Here is a 22,626-nt window from a genome sequence, read left to right on the forward strand (position 1 = left end):
ACGTCCTAGAGGATGCTGGAGAGGACATCAAGACCATGGGGGTATAGACGGGATCCGCAGGAGACATGGGCACTCTAAAGACTTTTCATTGGGTGTGAACTGCCTCCTCCCTCTATGTCCCTCCTCCAGACCTCAGTTTTAGAAATGTGCCCAGGTCGACTGGATGCACTCTGAGGAGCTCTACTGAGTTTCTCTGAAAAGACTTATGTTAGTTTTTTTATTTTCAGGGAGATCTGCTGGCATCAGACTCCCTGCTTTGTGGGACTGAGGGGGCAGAAGCAGAACCAACTTCCTCAGAGTTTCATGGCTCTGTTTCTGGCTGACAGGACACCATTAGCTCCTGAAGGGAACTGAACGCTAGCCGTGTCTAGATGCTCACTCCCACAGCACGCCGTCACCCACCTCACAGAGCCAGAAGTCAGAAGACAGGTGAGTATGAGAAGAATAATCTTCAATCAAGTAAGTGACGGCTGAGGTGCGGCGTGGCTGGCGGGAGCGCAGCACGCCATTGCTGCCCACACACACAGGCACTGCAGGGTGCAGGGCGCAGGGGGGCGCCCTGGGCAGCAAGAAAAATACCTCAAACTGGCTAAAAGGGGGCATAAGATGCCCAGGCACATCCCTACCCCCGCCAGTATAAATATTCTGAAAAGTTTCTGAGGTAAAAAGGGCGGAGCTTCTTCCTCAGGCAGCCAGCACACTACTCAGCGCCATATTCTCTCTCTCCTCAGGCTGCAGAGAACACGCTGGTCCTCTCCTCCACTTCTGACAAGTACAGGGTGCTATAAAGGGGGGGACACAAAGCGATTGTGGTGCATTTGATAGTGTATATTACTATTTAAAGCGCTTTTGGGCTGTGGACATACTGTGTTCACAGGCAATACTGGCGCTGGGTTTGTGAACTGGCTGCTCCTATCCTGTGTCCCTCTGACAGATTTTACTGTGGGTCTGTCCCCAAAATAAGTCCCAGTGTGTCTGTGAGTTTGGTGTGAGGCATGTCTGAGGCAGGGAGTTCCTCCCCGGAGGAAGCCATTTTAGTAACAGAGTTGTAATGTGGTGGCGCTACCGGCACACCAAGAGCCTGCATGGGTGAAAAAGCTACGTGACAGTATGCATCTGATTAACCGTAGATTGGATAAGTCTGAATCTAAGGCTGCATGCTGGAGAAAATCTGTGAAAGATGTGATTTTTCAGGATGCTGTTATTCTTTATGCGGGCGACCCCTCTGGGTCACATAAGAGACCATTTGCAAATGTTGTAAACACTGATACCGATACGGATTCTGATTCTTGTGTCGACAATAGTGAATCCAGAGAGACAGATCATAAATTGGCAAAAAGTATACAATATATGATTGTGGCTATAAGGGACGTGTTGGAGGTTACAGAAAGCACTCCTGTACCTCAGGAGAAAGCTTATTTATGTAAGGAAAATAAATCCAAAGTCACGTTCCCTCCTTCACACGAACTAAATGCTCTCTTTGAAGGGATGTGGCTAAATCCTGATAAGAAATTTAGTATTCCCAAAAGGATTCACATAGCTTATCCTTTCCCGGTTGAAGACAGGAAAAAATGGGAGTCACCCCCTGTGTTAGACAGTGCACTTTCCAGGTTGACAAAGAAGGTAATTCTCCCTGCTCCTGGCACGGCTTCTCCTAAAGAGCCGGCAGACCGCAAAATGGAAACGACATTGAAATCCATTTATGCTACCAATGGTACACTGCTCAGGCCCACTATTGCCTGCGCATGGGTGAGTCGCGCTACTGAAAAATGGTCAGAAAGTGTTTCATCAGAAATTGACACGATTGATAAAGATGAGATACTCCTTAAGTTAGGGAATATCAAGGACGCTGCCGCCTACATGCTGGAAGCAAAGAAGGATATTAGACTCTTGAGTTCACAAGCCGCTACCATGGCAGTATCGGCTAGGCGGGCGTTATGGATTCGCCAGTGGAACGCGGATGCAGATTCCAAAAGAAACATGGAGGCTCTCCCATATAAAGGTGAGGCCTTATTTGGCGATGGCCTGGATGCGTTAGTCTCGGCGGCTACCGCAGGTAAGTCAACATTTTTGCCCTCTGCGCCTACACCGGCAAAAAAGACCTATCACCTGCAAATGCAGTCCTTTCGGCCCAATAAATACAAAAAGATGAGAAGTTCCCCCTTCTTTGCAGGAAGGGGAAAGAAGCCCACACCGGCTCCAGGTTCCCAAAAGCAAAAGTCTACCCCTAATTCTGCCAAATCCCCAGCATGACGCTGGAACTCCCTTGCGGGAGGCCGCTCGGGTGGGGGCACGTCTCAAACTCTTCTGCCAGGATTGGATTCTGTCTGGCCTGGACCCCTGGGTGTTGCAAATAGTATCCCAGGGATACAAACTAGAGTTTCAAGACGTTCCCCCATGCCGATTTTTCAAATCGACCTTGCCAGCTTCTCCGCCAGAGAGAGAAGCAGTAACAGTGGCAATCCAAAAAATTATGTCAAGACCAGGTCATAGTCCTGGTACCATTGTCACAACAAGGACTAGGTTTTTATTCAAGCCTTTTTATTGTTTCGAAGCCGGACGGCTCGGTCAGACCGATCCTAAATCTAAAAAATCTGAATTTCTTCCTGAAAAGGTTCAAGTTCAAGATGAAATCACTTCGGGCGGTGATTGTCAGTCTGGAGGAGGGGGACTACTTTGTGTCGGTGGACATAAAGGATGCTTACCTGCATGTTCCCATTTATCCTCCTCACCAGGCTTATCTGAGATTCGCGATTCAGGATTGCCATTACCAATTCCAGACGTTACCTTTCGGTCTCTCTCCACGGCGCCGAGGGTATTCACCAAGGTGATGACGGAGATGATAGTCCTCCTTTGTCTGTCAATAGGCCAACAACATGGGTGGATCATAACTTAAACTTACCCAAAGTCACAGTTGGAACCGACGACAAGGTTGTCTTTCCTCGGGATGATTCTGGACACAGAAGTTCAGAGAGTATTTCTTCCGCTGGAAAAGGCTCTGGAAATCCAGAAAATGGTAAAACAGATATTTAAACCATCAAGTGTGTCGATCCATCAGTGCATTCGGTTGTTGGGGAAGATTGTGGCGGCCTACGAGGCCATACAGTTAGGCAGGTTCCAAACCAGGGTATTCCAGTGGGACCTGTTGGACAAGTGGTCGGGGTCACACCTACACATGCACAGAAAGATAATCCTGTCGTCAAAAAACAGGATTTTGCTCCTGTGGTGGTTGCACAGCTCTCACCTGCTAGAGGGACGCAGGTTCGGCATTCAGGACTGGGTCCTATTAAGCACAGATGCAAGTCTCCGAGGCTGGGGAGCAGTCTCTCAGGGAGAAAACTTCCAGGGACGTTGGTCACATCAGGAAGCCTGCCTTCACATAAACATGCTGGAGCTAAGAGCCATTTACAACGGCCTTCAACAAGCAGTACATCTTCTTCAAGATCGTCCCATGCAGATCCAGGCGGACAATGTAACAGCAGTCGCATACATAAACAGGCAGGGCGGAATGAAAAGCAGAGCGGCAATGGCAGAGGCGACAAAAATCCTCCGCTGGGCAGAAAAACATCTACAAGCTCTGTCGGCAATATTCATTCCGGGAGTAGACAACTAGGAAGCAGACTTCCTCAGCAGACACGATCTCCATCCAGGAGAGTGGGGCCTCCACCAAGAAGTCTTCGCAGAGGTGACAAGTCTTTGGGGAGTTCCTCAAATAGACATGATGGCGTCTCGTCTCAACAAGAAGCTTCAGAGATACTGTTCCAGGTCGAGAGACCCTCAAGCAGTAGCAGTGGATGCACTGGTGACCCAGTGGGTGTTTCCGTCAGTGTATGTTTTCCCTCCACTTCCGCTGATCCCAAAAGTATTAAGGATCATAAGAAAGACAAGGGTTCGAGCAATCTTCATTGCCCCAGACTGGCCAAGAAGGGCTTGGTACCCAGATCTTCAGCAGTTACTCATAGGAGATCCTCGGCCACTTCCTCCTCGGGAGGACCTGCTGCAGCAGGGGCCGTGTGTGTACCAAGACTTACCGCAGCTACGTTTGATGGCATGGCTGTTGAGCGCCGTATCCTAGCCAGGAAGGGTATTCCTAAGGAGGTCATCCCCACCCTTATTCAGAAAGTGAGTAACGTCAAAACATTACCACCGTATTTGGAGAAAATGTGTGTCTTGGTGTGAATCCAAGAAGAGTTTCACTTAGGACGTTTTCTCCATTTTTTGCAGGATGGTGTGGAGATGGGCCTACGATTGGGATCAATCAAGGTCCAAATTTCGGCCTTGTCAATGTTCTTCCAAAAACAATTGGCCTCTCTTCCAGAGGTTCAGACCTTTGTGAAAGGGGTTCTGCACATCCAGCCTCCATTTGTGCCTCCAGTGGCACCATGGGACCTTAACGTGGTATTGCAGTTCCTTCAATCGGATTGGTTTGAGCCTCTACAAAAGATAGAGTTCAAGTTTCTCACTTGGAAAGTGGTGATGCTTTTGGCATTGGCATCCGCAAGGCGGGTGTCTGAATTGGGGGCCTTGTCTCACAAGAGCCCTTACCTGATTTTCCATGAAGATAGGGCAGAGTTGCGGACTCGCCAACATTTTCTTCCAAAGGTGGTTTCTGCTTTTCACATAAACCAACCTATTATGGTGCCAGTAGTTACTGACACATTCACTGATTCAAAGTCTCTAGATGTGGTTAGAGCTTTGAAAATCTATGTTGCTAGAACAGCTCGTAAACAGAAAACAGAGGCTTTGTTTGTCCTGTATGATCACAACAAGATTGGCTGTCCTGCTTCCAAGCAGACTGTTGCATGATGGATTAGAAATATGATTCAGCAAGCTCATACTACGGCTGGATTGCCGTTACCGACGTCGGTAAAGGCCCACTCCACTAGGAAGGTGGGCTCATCCTGGGCGGCTGCCCGGGGGGTCTCGGCATTACAACTTTGCCAAGCAGCTACTTGGCCAGGGTCAAACACATTTGCTAAGTTCTACAAGTTTGACACCTAGGCCGATGAGGACCTAAAGTTTGGTCAATCGGTGCTGCAGGGTTATCCGCTCTCTCCCGCCCGTACTGGAGCTTTGGTATAGACCCCATGGTCTTGATGTCGTCCCTAGCATCCTCTAGGACGTATGAGAAAATAGGATTTTGATAACCTACCAGTAAATCCTTTTCTCCTAGTCCGTAGAGGATGCTGGACGCCTGTCCCAGTGCGTACTTTACCTGCAGTTTAGTTATTACAGTTACACAAGTTGTGTTATCTTGGTTTCAGCATGTTGCTGCAATTAGTTCATGCCTGTTGGCATGTGTTATGTTGAATGCCATGTGTGCGGCATGGTTGAGGGTGTGAGTTGGTAGATATCTCACCACTAGTTAAGTAATTCCTTTCCTCGAAATGTCAGTCTCCCTGGGCACAGTTCCTACAACTGAGGTCTGGAGGAGGGGCATAGAGGGAGGAGCCAGTTCACACCCAATGAAAAGTCTTTAGAGTGCCCATGTCTCCTGCGGATCCCGTCTATACCCCCATGGTCTTGATGTCGTCCCCAGTATGCTCTATGGACTAGGAGAAAAGGATTTACCGGTAGGTTATCAAAATCCTATTTTTTATTACTATTATTATTATATTTTTTTATTATTATTAATACAATTTTTTTTATTTAGCACAGACATTCTGCAACGAGTTACAGAATGTTTGCTATTCATCTCAGTCCCTCTCACTTGTACACACACACACACACACACACACACACACACACACACACACATACGCACACACACGCACCCATATGCACTACAGTTACTTTTTTTGGTCAGAGCAGAATCATTCCGAGTTGATCGCTCGCTGACGATTTTCGCAGCACAGCGATCAGGTAAAAAAAACGGCAAAACTGTGCGTGCGTATGCATCGCAATGCGCAGGTGTGTCGTACGGGTACAAAGAGGATCGATGCTGGGCCATGGATTTAACGAAGATTCCATTTGCAAAGCCGAACACAAGGTGATTGACGAAAAGAGGGTGTTTATGGGTGTCAACTGACTGTTTTCTGGGAGTGTTTGGGAAAACGCAGGCGTGTCCAGGCGTTTGCAGGGCGGATGTCTGACGTCAATTCCGGCACCAAAAAGACTGAAGTGATCGCAAGGGCTGAGTAAGTCCAGAGCTGCTCTGAAACTGCACAAACTGTTTTTGTTGTGCTCGGCTGCAAAGACGTTCACACACTTGCAAAGTGAAAATACACTCCCCCGTGGGCGACGACTATGCGTTTGCACGGCTGCTAAAAGTAGCAAGTGAGCGATCAACTCAGAATGACCCCCAGTATGTTTTTGGACTATGGAAGGAAACAGGAGCATCTGGAGGAAATACGGGGAGGATTGTGCCCTATATCAGAGGTGACCCGCAGCTGCACCCCGGGGGGGGATATAAGATTTATTCACTCCCATGGGATATATGTGCGTGTGTTCATGGGAAAACAAAGTAAACTCCACTGCATGAGTGAAACTTGTGTGACCCTTACAGGTGGGGTTGGAAGCACAGAGGTTCAAGTTCAAGTAATTTAACATTCAAACCCAACCTAACTACTGGGAATCTGTTCCAGCCTATTGGGTGTCATATAGAAGAGCTACAGTTATTAGATAGACACTCAATAGGTCAATCAGGTAAAAAGTAGACAGTGTTAAAGGTCGACAGTTACAAAGGGTCGACGGGGCAGAAAGGTCAACGTGGAAAGGTATTATTAACCTCAATAACATTCATTTCCACTCATTTCCAGTCTATTCTGAACACCTCACAATATTGTTTTTAGGCCAAAATGTTGCACCGAGGTCGCTGGGTGACTAAGCTAAGTGACACAAGTGTGCGGCACAAACACCTGGCTCATCTAGGAGTGGCACTGCAGTGGCAGACAGGGTGGCAGTTTTAAAAACTAGGCCCCAAAGAGCACATCATGCAAAGAAAAGAAAAAAGAGGTGCACCGCGGTCGCTGGGTGACTAAGCTAAGCGACACAAGTGTGCGGCACAAACACCTGGCCCATCTAGGTGTGGCACTGCAGTGTCAGACAGGATGGCACTTACAAAAACTAGGCCCCAAACAGCACATGATGCAAAGAAAAAAATAAGAGGTGCAAGATGGAATTGTCCTTAGGTCCTCCCATCCACCCTTATGTTGTATAAACAGGACATGCACACTTTAACAAACCAATCATTTCAGCGACAGGGTCTGCCACACGACTGTGGCTGAAATGATTGGTTTGTTTGGGCCCCCACAAAAAAAGAAGCAATTAATACCCCCACCAATAAAGACGCAATTCATCTCTCCTTGCACAAACTGGTTCTACAGAGGCAAGATGTCATTCTCATCCTCCGATGCCTCTCCCCTTTCAGCGTGAACATCGTCCTCCCCCTCACAGATTATTAATTCGTCCCCACTGGAATCCACCATCAGAGGTCCCTGTGTACTTTATGGAGGCAATTACTGGTAAAGGTCTTCCTGAATGAATTTATAATTCATTTTGATGAACAGCATCTTCTCCACATTTTGTGGAAGCAACCTCCTACGCCCATCACTGACAAGGTGACCGGCTGCACTAAACACTCTTTCAGAGTACACACTGGAGGGGGGGCAATTTAGGTAAAATAAAGCCATTTTTTTCCTACCAGTATACATACGGACTGTCTGACATGCCTACTTGGATGCTGTCACCCATATAATCCTCCACCATTATTTCAATGGTGACAGCATCATATGCAGTGACAGTATTTATTTATTTATTATTTATTAACAGTTTCTTATATAGTGCAGCATATTCCGTTGCGCTTTACAATTAGAACAACAGTAATAGAACAAAACTGGGTAAAAACAGACAGACAGAGGTAGGAAGGCCCTGCTCGCAAGCTTACAATCAGTAGACATTATTATTATTATTATTACATTTTATTTATAAGCCGACACATGTGTTTCACAGCGCCGTACAAAGGACAGTACAGGGAGACAAAACATAGCATTACAGTAAATAAATAACAGAAATAGTGTACAGGTAACATAGAGCACCACACATTCTCAAGACATAATACAGCTAAGATGTAAGTATTGAGGGATTGATCATCGTACTACTAGAGGCTGGTGGCCATAGATGGAGATGAGCCTTTACTTGCAGGGTAAAGATGGTCTTTGAGTAGGGGAGAGCTGCGAGTGAAATGTGTTTATACGAGGGCTTAGATAACAAGAGGAAAGAGGGCCCTGCTCTGAAGAGCTAACAATCTAGTGGGGAGGGGCGACAGACAGATGACAAGAGGTGCAGGCAAGCAGGAGTTAGCCTGATGGCAGTATGCAAGCAAAGCTGAGATGTTCACGGCATGTGGAGGTGCGGCTTCAGGACTGGGTTATGCATCGGGAGGGTATGCTTTGATGAATAGGTGGGTTTTTAGTGCCCGTTTGAAGCTTTGCAAGGTCGGGGAGAGTCTAATGGAGCGGGGGAGTGCGTTCCACTGAAGGGGAGCAGCACGGGCATAGTCTTGAACACGAGCATGGGAAGCAGTGACCAGGGCAGTGGAGAGGCGACGGTCATTGGTCGACCGTAGGGGGCGGGAGGGAGTATGAAGGTAGAGGAGGTTGGAGATGTAGGGAGCAGTGGAATTAGAGATGGCCTTGTATGTGAGGGTGAGGAGTTTGAAGAGGATTATGTAGGGGAATGGGAGCCAGTGTAGATTTTGGCGAAGGGGGAGTGGCAGATGTGGTGCGGCGGGAGAGGAAGATAAGCCTAGCTGCAGAGCTTAGGACAGATTGGAGGGGATCAAGATGGGAGCAAGCAAGGCCAGTGAGGAGAACATTGCAGTAGTCAAGTCGTGAGATGACCAGTGAGTGGATGATGAGTTTAGTTGCACTCTGGGAGAGATATGGCCTGATATGAGCAATGTTGCATAGCTGGAAACGACAGGATTGTGCCAGAGCTTGGATGTGGGGTGCAAAGGAGAGGGAGGAGTCAAGAGTGACACCCAAGCAGCGGAGTTGGGGAACAGGGGAGATGGTGGTGTTGTCAACAATGATAGAGATATTGGTCGGGGGTGTTGCTCTGGATGGAGGGAAGATGATGAGTTCAGTTTTGTCCATGTTGAGCTTCAGAGAGCGCTCAGACATCCAGAAGGATATTGCGGAGAGGCAGATGGAAACCTGGGAGAGGACAGAGGGGGACAGATCAGGAGAAGAGAGGTAGAGTTGTGTGTCATCAGCATAGAGGCTGTATTGAAGGCCAAAGGAGTTAATGAGCGCACCCAGGGAAGAGGTGTACAGGGAGAACAGAAGGGGTCCAAGGACAGAACCCTGAGGGACACCAACAGGAAGGATGGAAGGGTGTGAGGTGGTGCTGGAGGCAGACACAGAGAAGGAGCGGTTAGTGAGGTAAGTAGAAAGCCAGTCAAGGACAGTGCTAGAGAGGCCAGCGTTTTGTAGTGTGCGCAGAAGGAGAGGATGATCTACGGTGTCAAAGGCAGCAGAGAGGTCCAGAAGGATGAGCAGAGAGAAGTGGCCCTTGGATTTGGCCGAAAGCAGGTCATTGGTGACTTTCACCAGGGCAGTCTCAGTTGAGTGGAGTGGGCGAAAGCCAGATTGTAGTGGATCAAGGATGGAGTTGTCAGAGAGGTGGCTTGTGAGACAGCTGTAGACCAGTCGTTTAAGTAATTTGGAGGCGAAAGGGAGAACAGAGATGGGGCGGTAGTTAGTGGGTGATGAGGGGTCGAGGTTGGGTTTTCTGAGAATAGGTGAGACCAGAGCATGTTTGAATGGCGAGGGGAAGATGCCGGTAGAGAGGGACAGGTTAAAGAGGTGAGCAAGGTGGGAGCAGGCAGTGGGGGAGAGGGAGCGGAGAAGACAGGAGGGAAGGGGGTCCAGGGGGCAGGTGGAGGGGGGGAGGATAAGATAAGGAAGTGGACTTCCTTTTCAGAAGTGGGACGGAAGGAGGTCAGGGTGGGATAGATGGAGGGGAGGGATAGAGGCAGGGGGGTAGCAGAGGGGTGACGGCGGGAGATGTCGTGTTGGATGTCCTCAATTTTGGATATGAAGAAGGAGGCAAAGTCAGTGGCAGTGAGGGAGGATGGGAGGGGAGTTGGAGGGGGGCGAAGGAGAGTGTTGAAAGTTTCAAAGAGACGGCGTGGACAGGAGGACTGAGAAGAGATGAGTGCTTGGAAAAAGGATTGCTTGGTGAGGGAAAGAGCAGAGCTGTAGGAGGAGAGACATGTCAGTAATCGTTGGCAGCTCCTTCAGTCTGGACCAGATGTCAGCACTTGCTCCTGACGGCCCTGCATCATCGCCAGCGGGTGGGCTAGGAAATCTTATAATTTTCCTCGCAGCCCCAGTTGCGGGAGTAAATTAAGGATGAGCTGTTGACGGGTCACGTTCCGTTCAAGTTGACAATTGTCTCACCAGCAGGTCTTTGAACCTCTGCAGACTTGTGTCTGCCGGAAAGAGAGATACAACGTAGGCTTTAAACCTAGGATCGAGCACGGTGGCCAAAATGTAGTGCTCTAATTTCAACAGATTGACCACCCTTGAATCCTGGCAAAAAAAATGAAGGGCTCCATCCACAAGTCCCACATACTTAGCGGAATCGCTCCATCTTAGCTCCTCTTTCAATTTCTCCAGCTGCTTCTGCAAATGCCTAATGAGGGGAATGACCTGACTCAAGCTGGCAGTGTCTGAACTGACTTCACGTGTGGCAAGTTTGAAGGGTTAGAGAACCTTGCACAAGACAGAAATCATTCTCCACTGCACTTGAGTCAGGTGCATTTCCCCTCCTTCGCCTATATCGTAGATGGATGTATAGGTTTGAATGGCCTTTGCTGCTCCTCCATCCTCTGAAGCCTATAGAGTGAAGCATATAGAGTGTTGAATTCCAGCTCGTTACCACCACTTACTTCAGGTGATGGCAGGGCAGGTTCAGGAGTGTTTGCTGGCGCTCCAGTCTTTGGCACACAGTGGCTGAATCCCGAAAGTACCCCGCAATTTTTCGTGCCACTGACAGCATCTCCTGCACAGCCCTGTCATTTTTCAAAAGATTCTGCACAACCAAATTAATTGTATGTGCTAAACATGGGACGTGCTGGAATTTGTCCAGATGTAATGCTCGCACAATATTGGTGGCGTTGACCGATATCACAAATCCCCAGGAGAGTCTAAGTGGTGTAACCCATTGTGAGATCATGTCCCTCAGTTTCCGTAAGAGGTTGCCAGCGGTGTACCTCCTGCGGAAAGCGGTGATACATAGCATAGCCTGCCTAGGAACGAATTGGCATTTGCGAGATGCTGCTACTGGTGCCACTGCTGTTGTTGCTGCGGGAGGCAATACATCTACCCAGTGGGCTGTCACAGTCATGTAGTCCTTAGTTTGCCCTGCTCCACTTATCCATGTATCCGTGGTTAAGTGGATACTGGGTACAACCGCATTTTGTAGGACACTGAGGACACTTTTCTTAATGTCCCTGTACAGTCCGGGAATCACTTTCCTAGTGAAGTGGATTCTAGATGGGATTTGTTACTGGGGACACACTACCTCAATTGTCTAAATCCCCCAATATAAGCAGGTGGACTGTGTTTGGACTTTGGACTCTTTCCTGGAAACATCATGGGGACGTTGACATATTTTGTGGTTGCACCGGCTGGATCCGAATCCCTCTGTCGTGAGAGTCATTCTGTCCTCTGAGGAGGTCCTATATGCCTTGTTTCTTTTTAACCATTGTGAGTGTTATTCTGTAATAAACCGTCCTGTTTTTAAAAAAACAGTGTTGCACTAAATATATTTTCCTTCTGAGTTTCATATACTGCGGTGAAGGAAGAAAACAAATGTGGAGGATGATGAGCACATATTACATTTAAATAATGTGAGTGCGTAACTCAGAGGTTCCCAAACTGTGTGCCGTGGCTCCCTGGGGTGCCTCGGGACACTTGCAGGGGTGCCCTGGGTTGGTGGTCCAGGACCAATTCAAATTATTCGTGGTCGATATAATAGGCAAAACCAGTGCTGGTGGCTGCCAGTCATAAAATATGTGGCCAAACAGAAGCAAATCTTGTCCCTCACCACCCAACTGACCCTAAGGATGACATAAACGCGATCTACCTAATGTAATATTTCTTTCTAAATTTCTCAATAAGAAATTTCTGGCCTAGGGGTGCCGTGAAAAAAATTCTGATATTCTAGGGCGCCGTGATTCAAAAAAGTTTGGAAACCACTGGCGTAACTATAGTATAAGAGTGTGACTACCTATTTAAAACAGTGTTGCACTAAGGATATCTTTTCTTCCCTGCTTGAGGTATTTTCCCCGAGGTGGAACTCTCGAAAGGAAAACGAAAAACCTGGAACGAACTCTTTTCCCCTTTTTTTAAAAAGGGAATTGTATTGTATTAATTTTCATTGTTTTATTCCATCTGCGCTACTGGGTCTCTCTCTTTTCCATTGTATCTATTTGTTATGGTGTGGTGAACCTATTTTGAGTTGATATGGGCTGCACATGTGGTACATGCGCAATTGTTCTTTGGTTCTTTCTTTTTTCTAAATCCCACTGCACCAATGGCGGATACCGGAAGCACGTCTAACACCAACATAGCTGTCAAGGCCTCAGTTATCCGCTTTGCAACACGATGACAGCTGTTATATTTTATCTCCTCGCAAAGGACTGTTGGACAGTCAATTGCTTAGTTGTAGTAGAACAAGTGGTCTTCCGACTTCCCCTCTGGGATGACGATCGACTCCCAGCAGCAACAACAGCAGTGGCAGCAGCAGTAGTAGGCATACCACTCAAGGATCGTCCTGAGGAATCTCGGTTAGGAGAGGACTCATCAGTCATGCTAGTGACATGGCCTGCAGGACTACTGACGTTCCTGACTGAGGAGGAAATTGACATTTAGGGAGTTGGTGGTTGGCTTGCAGGAGCTTGGGTACAAGAGGAAGAAGGGATTTAGGTGTCAGTGGACTGCTTATGTTCTTACCCAAAGTTTCTGAACTTGACAATGAGTTCTGATGAATGTGCTGCAGGTGACGTATAAGGGAGGATGTTCCTAGGTGGTTAATGTCCTTACCCCTACTTATTACGGATTGACAAAGGCAACACACGGCTTGACACCTGTTGTCCGCATTTGTGGAGAAATAATTCCACACCGAAGAGGTGGCTTTTTTTGGTATTTTGCTCAGGCATGACAATGGGCTTATTCATCCCATGGACAACAACTGTCTACTAGAGATGTGCACTTGAAATTTTTCGGGTTTTGTGTTTTGGTTTTGGGTTCGGTTCCGCGGCCGTGTTTTGGGTTCGACCGCGTTTTGGCAAAACCTCACCGAATTTTTTTTGTCGGATTCGGGTGTGTTTTGGATTCGGGTGTTTTTTTTAAAAAACACTAAAAAACAGCTTAAATCATAGAATTTGGGGGTCATTTTGATCCCAAAGTATTATTAACCTCAAAAACCATAATTTCCACTCATTTTCAGTCTATTCTGAATACCTCACACCTCACAATATTATTTTTAGTCCTAAAATTTGCACCTAGGTCGCTGGATGACTAAGCTAAGCGACCCTAGTGGCCGACACAAACACCGTGCCCATCTAGGAGTGGCACTGCAGTGTCACGCAGGATGGCCCTTCCAAAAAACCCTCCCCAAACAGCACATGACGCAAAGAAAAAAAGAGGCGCAATGAGGTAGCTGTGTGAGTAAGATAAGCGACCCTAGTGGCCGACACAAACACCGGGCCCATCTAGGAGTGGCACTGCAGTGTCACGCAGGATGGCCCTTCCAAAAAACCCTCCCCAAACAGCACATGACGCAAAGAAAAAAAGAGGCGCAATGAGGTAGCTGTGTGAGTAAGATAAGCGACCCTAGTGGCCGACACAAACACCGGGCCCATCTAGGAGTGTCACTGCAGTGTCACGCAGGATGGCCCTTCCAAAAAACACTCCCCAAACAGCACATGACGCAAAGAAAAAAAGAGGCGCAATGAGGTAGCTGTGTGAGTAAGATAAGCGACCCTAGTGGCCGACACAAACACCGTGCCCATCTAGGAGTGTCACTGCAGTGTCACGCAGGATGGCCCTTCCAAAAAACCCTCCCCAAACAGCACATGACGCAAAGAAAAAAAGAGGCGCAATGAGGTAGCTGTGTGAGTAAGATAAGCGACCCTAGTGGCCGACACAAACACCGTGCCCATCTAGGAGTGGCACTGCAGTGTCACGCAGGATGGCCCTTCCAAAAAACCCTCCCCAAACAGCACATGACGCAAAGAAAAAAAGAGGCGCAATGAGGTAGCTGTGTGAGTAAGATAAGCGACCCTAGTGGCCGACACAAACACCGGGCCCATCTAGGAGTGGCACTGCAGTGTCACGCAGGATGGCCCTTCCAAAAAACCCTCCCCAAACAGCACATGACGCAAAGAAAAAAAGAGGCGCAATGAGGTAGCTGTGTGAGTAAGATAAGCGACCCTAGTGGCCGACACAAACACCGGGCCCATCTAGGAGTGGCACTGCAGTGTCACGCAGAATGGCCCTTCCAAAAAACATTCCACAAACAGCACATGACGCAAAGAAAAATTAAAGAAAAAAGAGGTGCAAGATGGAATTGTCCTTGGGCCCTCCCACCCACCCTTATGTTGTATAAACAGGACATGCACACTTTAACCAACCCATCATTTCAGTGACAGGGTCTGCCACACGACTGTGACTGAAATGACGGGTTGGTTTGGACCCCCACCAAAAAAGAAGCAATTAATCTCTCCTTGCACAAACTGGCTCTACAGAGGCAAGATGTCCACCTCATCATCATCCTCCGATATATCACCGTGTACATCCCCCTCCTCACAGATTATCAATTCGTCCCCACTGGAATCCACCATCTCAGCTCCCTGTGTACTTTGTGGAGGCAATTGCTGCTGGTCAATGTCTCCACGGAGGAATTGATTATAATTCATTTTAATGAACATCATCTTCTCCACATTTTCTGGATGTAACCTCGTACGCCGATTGCTGACAAGGTGAGCGGCGGCACTAAACACTCTTTCGGAGTACACACTTGTGGGAGGGCAACTTAGGTAGAATAAAGCCAGTTTGTGCAAGGGCCTCCAAATTGCCTCTTTTTCCTGCCAGTATAAGTACGGACTGTGTGACGTGCATACTTGGATGCGGTCACTCATATAATCCTCCACCATTCTTTCAATGGTGAGAGAATCATATGCAGTGACAGTAGACGACATGTCCGTAATCGTTGTCAGGTCCTTCAGTCCGGACCAGATGTCAGCATCAGCAGTCGCTCCAGACTGCCCTGCATCACCGCCAGCGGGTGGGCTCGGAATTCTGAGCCTTTTCCTCGCACCCCCAGTTGCAGGAGAATGTGAAGGAGGAGATGTTGACAGGTCGCGTTCCGCTTGACTTGACAATTTTGTCACCAGCAGGTCTTTGAACCCCAGCAGACTTGTGTCTGCCGGAAAGAGAGATCCAAGGTAGGCTTTAAATCTAGGATCGAGCACGGTGGCCAAAATGTAGTGCTCTGATTTCAACAGATTGACCACCCGTGAATCCTTGTTAAGCGAATTAAGGGCTCCATCCACAAGTCCCACATGCCTAGCGGAATCGCTCCGTGTTAGCTCCTCCTTCAATGTCTCCAGCTTCTTCTGCAAAAGCCTGATGAGGGGAATGACCTGACTCAGGCTGGCAGTGTCTGAACTGACTTCACGTGTGGCAAGTTCAAAGGGCATCAGAACCTTGCACAACGTTGAAATCATTCTCCACTGCGCTTGAGACAGGTGCATTCCACCTCCTATATCGTGCTCAATTGTATAGGCTTGAATGGCCTTTTGCTGCTCCTCCAACCTCTGAAGCATATAGAGGGTTGAATTCCACCTCGTTACCACTTCTTGCTTCAGATGATGGCAGGGCAGGTTCAGTAGTTTTTGGTGGTGCTCCAGTCTTCTGTACGTGGTGCCTGTACGCCGAAAGTGTCCCGCAATTCTTCTGGCCACCGACAGCATCTCTTGCACGCCCCTGTCGTTTTTTAAAAAATTCTGCACCACCAAATTCAAGGTATGTGCAAAACATGGGACGTGCTGGAATTTGCCCATATTTAATGCACACACAATATTGCTGGCGTTGTCCGATGCCACAAATCCACAGGAGAGTCCAATTGGGGTAAGCCATTCCGCGATGATCTTCCTCAGTTGCCGTAAGAGGTTTTCAGCTGTGTGCGTATTCTGGAAAGCGGTGATACAAAGCGTAGCCTGCCTAGGAAAGAGTTGGCGTTTGCGAGATGCTGCTACTGGTGCCGCCGCTGCTGTTCTTGCGGCGGGAGTCCATACATCTACCCAGTGGGCTGTCACAGTCATATAGTCCTGACCCTGCCCTGCTCCACTTGTCCACATGTCCGTGGTTAAGTGGACATTGGGTACAACTGCATTTTTTAGGACACTGGTGAGTCTTTTTCTGACGTCCGTGTACATTCTCGGTATCGCCTGCCTAGAGAAGTGGAACCTAGATGGTATTTGGTAACGGGGGCACACTGCCTCAATAAATTGTCTAGTTCCCTGTGAACTAACGGCGGATACCGGACGCACGTCTAACACCAACATAGTTGTCAAGGCCTGCTTTGCAGCAGGATGACTGCTGTGATATTTCATCTTCCTCGCAAAGGACTGTTGGACAGTCAATTGCTTACTGGAAGTAGTACAAGTGGGCTTACGACTTCTCCTCTGGGATGACGATCGACTCCCAGCAGCAACAACAGCAGCGCCAGCAGCAGTAGGCATTACACTCAAGGATGCATCGTAGGAATCCCAGGCAGGAGAGGACTCGTCAGAATTGCCAGTGACATGGCCTGCAGGACTATTGGCATTCCTGGGTAAGGAGGAAATTGACACTGAGGGAGTTGGTGGGGTGGTTTGCGTGAGCTTGGTTGCAAGAGGAAGGGATTTACTGGTCAGTGGACTGCTTCCGCTGTCACCCAAAGTTTTTGAACTTGTCACTGACTTATTATGAATGCGCTGCAGGTGACGTATAAGGGAGGATGTTCCGAGGTGGTTAACGTCCTTACCCCTACTTATTACAGCTTGACAAAGGCAACACACGGCTTGACAAATGTTGTCCGCATTTCTGGTGAAATACTTCCACACCGAAGAGCTGATTTTTTTTTGTATTTTGACCAGGCATGTCAATGGCCCTATTCCTCCCACGGACAACAGGTGCCTCCCCGGGTGCCTGACTTAAACAAACCACCTCACCATCAGAATCCTCCTGGTCAATTTCCTCCCCAGCGCCAGCAACACCCATATCCTCCTCATCCTGGTGTACTTCAACACTGACATCTTCAATCTGACTATCAGGAACTGGGCTGCGGGTGCTCCTTCCAGCACTTGCAGGGGGCGTGCAAATGGTGGAAGGCGCATGCTCTTCACGTCCATTGTTGGGAAGGTCAGGCATCGCAACCGACACAATTGGACTCTCCTTGTGGATTTGGGATTTCGAAGAACGCACAGTTCTTTGCGGTGCTTTTGCCAGCTTGAGTCTTTTCAGTTTTCTAGCGAGAGGCTGAGTGCTTCCATCCTCATGTGAAGCTGAACCACTAGCCATGAACATAGGCCAGGGCCTCAGCCGTTCCTTGCCACTCTGTGTGGTAAATGGCATATTGGCAAGTTTACGCTTCTCCTCCGACAATTTTATTTTAGGTTTTGGAGTCCTTTTTTTACTGATATTTGGTGTTTTGGATTTGACATGCTCTGTACTATGACATTGGGCATCGGCCTTGGCAGACGACGTTGCTGGCATTTCATCGTCTCGGCCATGACTAGTGGCAGCAGCTTCAGCACGAGGTGGAAGTGGATCTTGATCTTTCCCTAATTTTGGAACCTCAACATTTTTGTTCTCCATATTTTAATAGGCACAACTAAAAGGCACCTCAGGTAAACAATGGAGATGGATGGATACTAGTATACTTATGGATGGACTGCCGAGTGCCGACACAGAGGTAGCTACAGCCGTGGACTACCGTACTGTGTCTGCTGCTAATATAGACTGGATGATAATGAGATGAAATCAATATATATATATGTATGTATATATAATATCACTAGTACTGCAGCCGGACAGGTAGATAATATATTTATTAGGTAATGATGACTGATGACGGACCTGCTGGACACTGTCAGCTCCGCAGCACCGCAGACTGCTACAGTAAGCTACTATACTATAGTAGTATGTACAAAGAAGAAAGAAAAAAAAAAACCACGGGTAGGTGGTATACAATTATGGATGGACTGCCGAGTGCCGACACAGAGGTAGCTACAGCCGTGGACTACCGTACTGTGTCTGCTGCTAATATAGACTGGATGATAATGAGATGAAATCAATATATATATATGTATGTATATATAATATCACTAGTACTGCAGCCGGACAGGTAGATAATATATTTATTAGGTAATGATGACTGATGACGGACCTGCTGGACACTGTCAGCTCAGCAGCACCGCAGACTGCTACAGTAAGCTACTATACTCTATAGTAATATGTACAAAGAAGAAAGAAAAAAAAAAAACCACGGGTAGGTGGTATACAATTATGGATGGACTGCCGAGTGCCGACACAGAGGTAGCTACAGCCGTGGACTACCGTACTGTGTCTGCTGCTAATATAGACTGGATGATAATGAGATGAAATCAATATATATATATTTATGTATATATAATATCACTAGTACTGCAGCCGGACAGGTAGATAATATATTTATTAGGTAATGATGACTGATGACGGACCTGCTGGACACTGTCAGCTCAGCAGCACCGCAGACTGCTACAGTAAGCTACTATACTATAGTAGTATGTACAAAGAAGAAAGCAAAAAAAAAAAAACCACGGGTAGGTGGTATACAATTATGGATGGACTGCCGAGTGCCGACACAGAGGTAGCTACAGCCGTGGACTAACGTACTGTGTCTGCTGCTAATATAGACTGGATGATTGATAATGAGATGAAATCAATATATATATATGTATGTATATATAATATCACTAGTACTGCAGCCGGACAGGTAGATAATATATTTATTAGGTAATGATGACTGATGACGGACCTGCTGGACACTGTCAGCTCAGCAGCACCGCAGACTGCTACAGTAAGCTACTATACTATAGTAGTATGTACAAAGAAGAAAGAAAAAGAAAAACCACGGGTAGGTGGTATACAATTATGGATGGACTGCCGAGTGCCGACACAGAGGTAGCTACAGCCGTGGACTAACGTACTGTGTCTGCTGCTAATATAGACTGGATGATTGATAATGAGATGAAATCAATATATATATGTATGTATATATAATATCACTAGTACTGCAGCCGGACAGGTAGATAATATATTTATTAGGTAATGATGACTGATGACGGACCTGCTGGACACTGTCAGCTCAGCAGCACCGCAGACTGCTACAGTAAGCTACTATACTCTATAGTAGTATGTACAAAGAAGAAAGAAAAAAAAAAACCACGGGTAGGTGGTATATAATTATGGATGGACTGCCGAGTGCCGACACAGAGGTAGCTACAGCCGTGGACTACCGTACTGTGTCTGCTGCTAATATAGACTGGATGATAATGAGATGAAATCAATATATATATGTATGTATATATAATATCACTAGTACTGCAGCCGGACAGGTAGATAATATATTTATTAGGTAATGATGACTGATGACGGACCTGCTGGACACTGTCAGCTCAGCAGCACCGCAGACTGCTACAGTAAGCTACTATACTCTATAGTAGTATGTACAAAGAAGAAAGAAAAAAAAAACCACGGGTAGGTGGTATACAATTATGGATGGACTGCCGAGTGCCGACACAGAGGTAGCTACAGCCGTGGACTAACGTACTGTGTCTGCTGCTAATATAGACTGGATGATTGATAATGAGATGAAATCAATATATATATATGTATGTATATATAATATCACTAGTACTGCAGCCGGACAGGTAGATAATATATTTATTAGGTAATGATGACTGATGACGGACCTGCTGGACACTGTCAGCTCAGCAGCACCGCAGACTGCTACAGTAAGCTACTATACTCTATAGTAGTATGTACAAAGAAGAAAGAAAAAAAAAAACACGGGTAGGTGGTATACAATTATGGATGGACTGCCGAGTGCCGACACAGAGGTAGCTACAGCCGTGGACTAACGTACTGTGTCTGCTGCTAATATAGAGTCTAGACTGGATGATAAATTATTGATAATGAGATGAAATCAATATAATATCACTAGTACTGCAGCCGGACAGGTACTATATATATTTATTATGTAATGACTGATGACGGACCTGCTGGACACTGTCAGGTCAGCACAGCACCGCAGACTGCTACAGTAAGCTACTATAGTAGTATGTATAAAGAAGAATGAAAAAAAAAAAAAAACCACGGATAGGTGGTATACAATATTATATATATATATATATATATATTATATACAATTATATATATATATATATATATATATATTAAACTGGTGGTGATTGATTATTAAACTGGTGGTCACTTCAGGTCACGTTGCAACTTGCAACTAGTACTCCGAGGCCTAAGCAGACAATCACAAAATATATTATTATACTGGTGGTCAGTGTGGTCACAACAATGGCAGTGTGGCACTGACTCTGGCAGCAAAAGTGTGCACTGTACGTTATATGTACTCCTGAGTCCTGCTCTCAGACTCTAACTGCTCCCCACTGTCAGTGTCTCCCCCACAAGTCAGATAATACACTTACAGTCACACTATCTAATCTATAAATATCACTTCAGCAAGTAGTATAGTAGTATACAGTATAGTAGTACTCCTCCTAATAATGCTCCCCAAAATACTGTGTCTCTCTCTTCTCTAAACGGAGAGGACGCCAGCCACGTCCTCTCCCTATGACTCTCAATGCACGTGTGAAAATGGCGGCGACGCGCGGCTCCTTATACAGAATCCGAGTCTCGCGATAGAATCCGAGCCTCGCGAGAATCCGACAGCGTGATGATGACGTTCGGGCGCGCTCGGGTTAGCCGAGCAAGGCGGGAAGATCCGAGCCTGCTCGGACCCGTGTAAAAAACCTGAAGTTCGGGCGGGTTCGGATTCAGAGGAACCGAACCCGCTCATCTCTACTGTCTACCCCGGTGCCTGATTTAAACAAACCACATCATCATCAGAATCCTCCTCGTCAACCTCCTCCTCAGCGCCAGCAACACCCATATCCTCATCCTGGTGTACTGCAACAGTGACATCTTCAGTTTGAATATCAGAAACTGGACTGTGGGTGCTCCTTCCAGCACTTGCAGAGAGCGTGCAAATGGTGGAAGGAGCCACCTCTTCCTGTCCAGTGTTGGGAAGGTCAGGCCTAGACATCGCAACTGCGGACACACTTGAACTCTCCTTAGGGATTTGTGATATCTCTGAACGCACAGTTGTTTTTTCCTGTGCTTTGGTAAGCTTAATATTTTTTCTTTTTCGAGAGGGAGGAGGGTTTCCATCCTCATGAGAAGCTGAGCCACCAGTCATGAACATAGGCCAAGGCCTTAGTCTTTCCTTGCCACTTTGTGTCGTGAATGGCATATTGCCAATTTTACGTTTCCCATCAGATAATTTCTTTTTTTTCTGATTATTAATTTTTGCTACTTGGATTTTACACACCCTCTATGATATTTGGCATCGGCCTTAGCAGATGATGTTGATGGAATTGCATTGTCAGTGTCATGACTGGTGGCAGCAGCAGCTTCAGCACTAGTACTAGGAACTGGAAGTGGTTTTTGATCTTCCACTATTTTTTCCTCCAAATTTATTCTCCACTTCACAGGACAGCACCCCTTTATTATTACAGCACACAGAACAGTGGCCCTTTATTTTCACAGTGCCCCTGTATTCTGACAGCATACAGGAACGGTGTGCTTTTAATTTTTAACTGCACCCAAACTTTTATAGCAGACAGGGACAGTGTAATGTTATTCAGAAATCAGGACCCCTGTATTTCACAGCATACAGGAGCAGTGTGCTTTTAATTTTTAACTGCACCTAAACTTTTATAGCAGACAGGGCCAGTGTAATGTTATTAAGACATCAGCACCCCTATATTTCACAGTGCCCCTGCCCCCTGTACAACACAGTGACAGCCAGGACAGCAACAATTGTACAGCTGCAGCACCCGGCAGTAACACCAGTGACAGCCAGTACAGCAGGGACAGCCAGGACAGCACCCCTAACACAGCACAGATACACCACAGTGACTGCAGCAGCACCCCAACAGAGCACACACTAACCCCACGCCATCACCCACAGAGAGAGGTCTGTCTCCTTCACTCTCCAAGTCTGGAGTGAAAATGGCGGTGACGCGCGGCTGTTTATATGAGATCCAAAGCCCGCGAGAATCTGACAGCGGGATGTTGACGTTTTGCCCCGTTCTGGTTTCCGAGTCTAGCGGGAAGTCCCGAGCCAGGCTCGGATCCGTGAAGTCCGGTAGGGTTCGGTTCTCAGAGAACCGAACCAGCTCATCCCTACTATAAACCTTTTGTACCTGTCGACCTTTTGACCTGTCTTCCTTTTACCTGTTAACCTTGTTGATCTTTTGACCCTGTACTAACGCCTGTTGACCAAATGGCGTCA

At 47.1% G+C, this 22,626-nt stretch overlaps 1 protein-coding gene across 1 annotated transcript in view; it reads right to left on the reverse strand.

The window, feature by feature from the left end:
• Positions 1-22,626, reverse strand: part of LOC134956695 (vitamin D3 hydroxylase-associated protein-like) — a 214,873-nt gene that overhangs the window by 106,279 nt on the left and 85,968 nt on the right. The gene's annotated exons all lie outside the window — the stretch shown is intronic.

Source organism: Pseudophryne corroboree, chromosome 9 (assembly GCF_028390025.1).
Source record: "Pseudophryne corroboree isolate aPseCor3 chromosome 9, aPseCor3.hap2, whole genome shotgun sequence".
NCBI classification, from domain to species: Eukaryota; Metazoa; Chordata; class Amphibia; order Anura; family Myobatrachidae; genus Pseudophryne; species Pseudophryne corroboree.